The 5,866-nt window shown below is 34.5% G+C and overlaps 1 long non-coding RNA gene across 1 annotated transcript; it reads right to left on the reverse strand.

Annotated features, from left to right (window-relative positions):
* Nucleotides 1-1,006: 1,006 nt before the first annotated feature.
* LOC110441059 lies at nucleotides 1,007-4,976 on the reverse strand. Its single transcript, XR_002461824.1, has 2 exons — nucleotides 4,347-4,976; nucleotides 1,007-3,354 (listed from the first exon to the last, which is right to left on the reverse strand). It is a non-coding gene; the product is annotated as an uncharacterized LOC110441059 (long non-coding RNA).
* Nucleotides 4,977-5,866: the final 890 nt, after the last annotated feature.

Consider the following 5,866-nt stretch of genomic DNA (forward strand, 5'->3'; position numbering starts at 1 on the left):
TATAAAGCACATTCTTCTGCACCAGAAGAACATGCTTTATTCAACGCATCAAGTTTATCAACTTTTCTGTCATTCAAAAACCTCACAAATCTTTTAACAAATACAGGATCATTCCATACATCTAGAGAGCCAATACTAGTACCATATAGATACGTCGCACATTCAAACTCTCGGAGTAGACGCTCACACATTTCTGTATACTGATCAGATGATATGACAATCATGTTTGTAGCTGTGTCTGAGGTTGTTAGATAACTGAGGGATTTGCTGGGACAATTCTGTATGTAGCCAATCAGTGTGGCTTTTCCATACAAAAGTGCCACAGCAACATAAATAGAATCATGATTAAATCTGTACACATCCTCACCAGACCGCCAATATTTCTCCTTCACTACTAAAAATCCTAACAATTTTTCTAAACTTTCTTTTACATATCCTAGTTTTTTCATATCTGTCAATTTGGTACTGTCTTTTTCACCATCAATTAAATTGATACCAAAAGCTTGTTCCAGCAATTTTTGGTTGACTTTTTGACTGTTTGGATCAAGATCTTTTACACTTATCATACCATCATTGAGGAAGAGAAACAAAAGGGCAGAACATTCTTGTAATCTTGACAATGCTTCATTCAAAAAATGAAAAGGATTTTCAAAAAATCTGATTCGTTCTTTCTGCAATTTTTTAGAATTGTAGAAAAGCTGGCAACACTGCGGGAATCCAATGTTTGGTGCGCTAGTTAAAATTTGCTCCTTTTCTTCCTCTGACCAGGAAACGTTTTCTGGCTTATACAGCTCTAATAGTCTTTTTTTCTCTTCTTCAACTTTGTATGTATCAGAGCTAAGATCAATTAAGTTGTCTTCGGTAAAAATCATTCCCAAAGAACGTTTTTCTAAAGAATTGAATACTTCATTGCGAACAGTGATGACAAGAAAATTTGTCTCTGTTTGATCATCAAGAAAAAGTGTTTNTGTGAAGCTGTAAGGGTTGTCCGGCTCCTTGCTCCTGACTCAGCCAATGAAGGAGTTGAACGGCGATTGCTGTTTTACCGTCTCCCGTATTTCCCTTGATGACAACAACCCTGTTCTTTTGGAGCTTGTCTTTAGCATCACAGAAACCTTTGGTGGGGTAGAATTTTTTCTCCTCTTTTTCTTTTTTGATCGTGGCTTTGGTTGTTCCTGTATATAAAAAAAGAAATATTGGCGGAAAAGTCTTAATTATATGAAATCGATATGATAGAATGAAACCAATATGCCTATTAAATCTATAAGTCAGAGAATCATTTCCAATTTACTTTAGAATACTGTGAAGAATAATTTGTAAAGGAAGAGTATAATGAGTGAATTAGTGGTAGTATCAAAAAATAAATCAACTGATCTTTTACCAATCAAAGAAAAAATATGTAACCGGTTAAGATAACACAAAAGATGGCAATAACTGCCATTATATAAGGCTCAAATACTCACTCAGCTAAAATGACCAAATTATGTTTCAAGCTCAGACAAGAAACCTTGTCATGATATGTAACATATATTTTACCCAATGATTGGTGGTTAGTTAACTTGATTGACTTATTTTTAAAATACTAAAGGTTTTACCATTTCTAATCAAAAGTGTGTTGATAAATATATATGATCATGATGTCATAAATACATTTAGTATGACAACACAAAACATATAATTTTAAGCTGTCAAATAAAATTAATCACTGGAATGCTTTCAACATTACATTATGCTATGTTCCAATAATATGCTTCTGCTAGAAATCACCCTGGGTCCTCTGTTTTACTGATCTGGCATGCTGCTGAATAAGCTTTAGAGAATATCTTTTTAGCCCAATCAGCAGAAGGTCAGACTAGTAAGTCAGTGGTCCTGGGTTCAAACCCTAGTGAAAGCATTGTATTAAAAAAAAGACCTCTGTAACAATCCAATGCCTCATGAATGAAGTAACTTAGTCATTACAGAATAAAAGGCCCAATGGTCTTGAATCGCTCACCTGGCTATTCCTGGGGAATCAACTTGAAATGTGCTGAGTAGTTTGGGTCCAGAGCCCCAAGAAAGGCAGACCCTTTATTTGTATTACATTAGACCCCCATGGGCCACAGACACTATCACAACAATTTATTTAAAGCCTTCCCAAGGAAGAGATGTCATTTAAAGAAAATCTTCAAATTTGACCCCTTTTAATCAAAACCATCAACCCCCAAGGTTTCAGCTCTTTTATTTTATACTTATTATCCCAATGAGTTAAGTATGCTACCACTACAATTTGGTTGGTATCTACACAGTAATTAACTAGAACTGTCATCTGGAGGATAACTTATACCCGCAGATGCTGGTAGTTTATACATCATTAAGTGACCTTGACCTTTGGGTTTCCGGACATGTTATTTCGCATAGAGGGCCGTAACTCCCTTATAAAAGTGTTGCGATATGAAATTAAAATGCCGATGCACAAGTACATAATAAACAGGTCATTTAAGTGAAGTTTCAATAAAATCTGCGTGTTAGTTAAAATGGAGTTTTCAGGACAAATCACTGCGGACGGATGGACAGGGTGATTCCAGTATACCCCCTTACTTCGTTTCTGGGGGATAATTGTATAAGAAGACGTCATTTAATGCAAGTCAGAAAATTTAAGTCCTTTGGTCCCAGTCTCTCAGCACGCCGGTAAGGGGTCAGCCACTACATTCTAAGTCTTTTGATCGCCTTGGCCTAGAAATGCTAGAATTCGGTTAAATTCTGTCTGATATTTAGGGAGGAGATGTCATTGAACATGAAATTTGATGGACGACAGGGACGACGACAGATGAAGCACCACCACATTAGTTCACACTGGTACTTTGTTCCAGATGAGCTTATAAATCAAATCTGAATAAAAAAAAAGAAGCTTCCGTTCTGTTCCTCTACAATATCTGTGGTGTAAGATCTGATGACATGACATCACAGGTCATATGATCTGGTGTAACCTTTGATTCAATACAGAAGTTATGATCAATTATACAAGTACTTGAAATATTGAAACTGTTTGGAAGGGCATTTCAAAGATTGGCTGCAATAGCATTAACCAGAACATAACCTGTTATGTACTTATTGTTGAATCCTATACCATAGTGTATAGGAACAGAGGAGGAATAAACTTAATCGGATTGGGGATGCATCTGGATATCAAGACTTCTCTTTTGGTGAACCAAGATTCTTGTTCAAACAGAAGTAAAAGACTTCTTTCATATATCTTTAGATGATGCCTGTTGTTTTGGTCCAAGTTTTGAGGAAATCTGCTGCATTTCTTCTCTAACCATGCCCAATCCAGTAGATAAGACTCACCTATCATGGGTTTTAAGTCAGGATGGATTTCTGTAAAGACATTTATATTAAATAAGTAAGGCATAGCTGATTGAATTTTAAATAAACTATTTATTACAGACAATTTTCTTACTAATTATTTATCTCATGTTGTAATCTGAACTTGACAAATCTATTTCCAAACCATGAATCATAATACATGTAGTGCACTAGTAGATATCATTACATGTATAGAGAACTAGTACAGGTACTTGTCTTCTGACTCACAAACACCTTATATCAATGTTATGTCAAAATAGCCATGTTGATTCTTTTACTTAAATGATTCATCAAATCACCTGATTATCTGTTTTCATTGACTGAAATTTAATTGAAAGGGGAGATAATCTATATACCACTGATCCAGCCACCTTGCAGCTTTCAAACTTACTTTTGGCATGCAGATGAGCTAAAAAACTGAAAATGACAAAGTTTGTAGTCATTTCAGTGTAAATTTATCAAACTCCAGGCAATGTCAACACTTAATGTTTAACACTTAAATCGTAAATTTTGCGTTGCGATGTTATTGCAGAATGTTATTTTTTTTGAACATCTTTACACCGTTCAATATAATAACAACTATCAAAACGTGTACAAGTTTCATTAGAATTGGGCGAGAAATTAATTCTGTAAAGCAATGGCAGCTACAGTAATATCGTGCTCTTTTCACACCTCCCCAAACTCCACGATGGGACAAAGTTTAACATTAAACTTTAACACAATATATATGAGCAAAGTCTGAATTACTAGAACAGAAGAATATCTGGAAATCAAACGGCCTGATATGTTTTCTTTCCTTTTCATTTTTTTGGAAAACCACACATGCTGACATATCCGTAATATTCCTAAATTTTAAGATGACAATATAAGTGATAGTAAGAAAGCAGCTACGACTACGTAGTCCAGGATGCTTTTGTTAAGGCTGTTGATATGCATCTCGATAACAAAGTGGTTATTTGTAGGTTCTCTATTATAGTGATCATTTGAAAACACCCATAGCCTACCTTGGTTGTCTAGGTTACCCTGCAGTTTTTCGATTTCCTCAGCATACTTCTGTACCATTGAACATACGCGCGGATGTATGTACCTGATCATAGATACAAACTTTTGGTAATCTCCATAATCAATTGTTTCGTAATCCATTAGACATTTGAAGAGTGATTGGATGTCTTTAATCCCAGCTATATCGGCTGGACTCAGTGGATTATCCGTAAATAGTGCTTTTACTGCCTTCAACTTTACTCCGAAAATCTTGGTACTTATGTTGTACACCATTTTGTTATGGAGATCTTTTACCTCGGGAGTCACATTTGCATCCATGATGAAGTATCTTCGTAGTCTGAAACAAAACATAGAATGTGATCAATATTGTTAGATTTGACACCATTGAAAAACAAAATTAACAGTACAGATAAAGTTGATATTTGTTTTTTTATGTTAGAAAATGACATGTTTTACCTAAACTAAATCGATCAATCAGAAAGTCTGATTTAAAGTGAAAAACATTACAAACAACTGTCAAATGTGATATTTTAACAGCCTAGAAGTGTTTATATTGTAACGCCAAGCCACCAATATCCTTTACATTGTGTCAAATGTGGTGTTTTTTGTTTAATTCGTGTTAATATAGAAACAAGTAGAACAAGAACANTTTGATATCCTCAGCATACTTCTGTACCATTGAACACACCTTTGGATTTATGTGCCTGATCATAGATACAAACTTTTGGTAATCTCCATAATCAATTGTTTCGTAAACCATTAGACGTTCGAAGAGTGATGGGATATTTTTAATTCCATATATATCGGCTGAACTCAGTGGATTATCCCTAAATGATTCTTTTAGTGTATCCAACGTTTCTCCGAAAATTTCTTTACCAATGAGCAACACCATTGTGTTATGGAGAGATTTTACCTCGGGAGTCACATTTGCAGCCATGATGAAAAGTATCTTCGTAGTCTGAAACAAAACATAGTACATTTATGTGATCAATATTGTTAGATTTGACACCATTGAAAAACAAAATTAACAGTACAGATAAAGTTGATATTTGTTTTTTATGTCACAAAATGACATGTTTTACCTAAACTAAATCGATCAATCAGAAAGTCTGATTTAAAGTGAAATACATTACAAACAACACACATTGTCAAATGTGATATTTTAACAGCCTAGAAGTGTTTATATTGTAACGCCAAGCCACAAATATCCTTTACATTGTGTCAAATGTGGTGTTTTTGTTTAATTCTTGTTAATTTAGGAACAAAATTACATACGATAACGATAGGCTCATGAGAGAAACGAAAAATAAATTTGATACATAAGCACTCGGTGTTGGGAAGGACAAGCGTTACCTTCACTGCATGGTTCATTCACCATGTATTATTGTGTAATTAAATACTAAAATATCGACATTTCCACCAAAGGAATTATAATATACAAAGAAATAGGAGAGCAGTCGACAGCTTCAATGGTTATTTTACATACTAGTAAACATTAAAATTCAAAGTTCAACACAACTTT

The sequence above is a fragment of the Mizuhopecten yessoensis genome, unplaced genomic scaffold (assembly GCF_002113885.1).
Source record: "Mizuhopecten yessoensis strain PY_sf001 unplaced genomic scaffold, ASM211388v2 scaffold715267, whole genome shotgun sequence".
In the NCBI taxonomy this organism is placed as follows: domain Eukaryota; kingdom Metazoa; phylum Mollusca; class Bivalvia; order Pectinida; family Pectinidae; genus Mizuhopecten; species Mizuhopecten yessoensis.